This window comes from Limulus polyphemus, unplaced genomic scaffold (assembly GCF_000517525.1).
Source record: "Limulus polyphemus unplaced genomic scaffold, Limulus_polyphemus-2.1.2 Scaffold899, whole genome shotgun sequence".
Taxonomy (NCBI): Eukaryota; Metazoa; Arthropoda; class Merostomata; order Xiphosura; family Limulidae; genus Limulus; species Limulus polyphemus.
The window spans coordinates 356822-357736 of NW_013666509.1; the positions used below are offsets into that span (position 1 = coordinate 356822).

Genomic DNA, 915 nt, shown 5'->3' on the forward strand with positions numbered 1-915 from the left:
ATCTTTTAACATTCTTTGAAAAGGTTACTGCTTATGTAGATGAGGGTAAGGGTGTAGATTTCCAGAAAGCATTTGACAAGTTGCCACATAAAAGGCTTGTAAAAACAATTAGCTCTATACATGTGGAGGATAAGTTAGGAAATTGGTTAGAAGAGTGGCTGGATGGAAGAAAGCAGATGGTTGTTATAAATGGAGTTCAGTCAAACTGGACTAATGTCACAAGTGGGGTACCTCAAGGCTCAGTCTTTGGACCTTTGCTTTTTCTTATTTATGTCAATAGCATATATGAATGAATAGTCAATAACTTACTTAAATTTGCAGATGATATTAAGGTCTTGGAGGTTGCTAACTGTGCAGAGTTTGCTGCTGATTGACAAAAGGATTTAGATCATTTAGTGAGTTGGGCAAATAAATGGCAAATAGGTTTTAATTATAATAAATGCAAGATAATGCATGTGGATTATCATAATTTGGATTATAAGTATAATTTAGATGGGAATAACCTTAGTAGTGTTAAGAAGGAAAAGGATCTTGGTGTAATAGTCCATCAGTCTCTAAAGCCATCCAAGCAGTTTGCTGTTGCTAGTGGTAGGACAAATAGGATTGTAGGTTGTATCTCCAGAAATAATGAATACAAGTCTAAAGAGGTTATAATTTCATTGTACACGTCCCTGGTTAGGCCACATTTAGAATATTGTGTTCAGTCATGGGCTCCTTACCTTAGGAAATACATTAAATTGTTGGGAAGGTTCAGAGAAGGGTTACTATAATGATGCCTGGTATGGAGGGGTTGTCGAACGAGGAGAGGCTGAAATCTCTCAAATTGTTTCCTCTTGAAAAAAAGAAGAGTTAGGGTGGATCTAATTGAGGTGTTTAAGATTGTAAAGGGAATTGATAGTATTGATGCATCATCTT

General features: G+C 36.0%; 1 protein-coding gene across 2 annotated transcripts in view; it reads right to left on the bottom strand.

Moving 5' to 3' along the window:
- Window positions 1-915, bottom strand: part of LOC106461109 (transmembrane channel-like protein 7) — an 80893-nt gene that overhangs the window by 47135 nt on the left and 32843 nt on the right. The gene's annotated exons all lie outside the window — the stretch shown is intronic.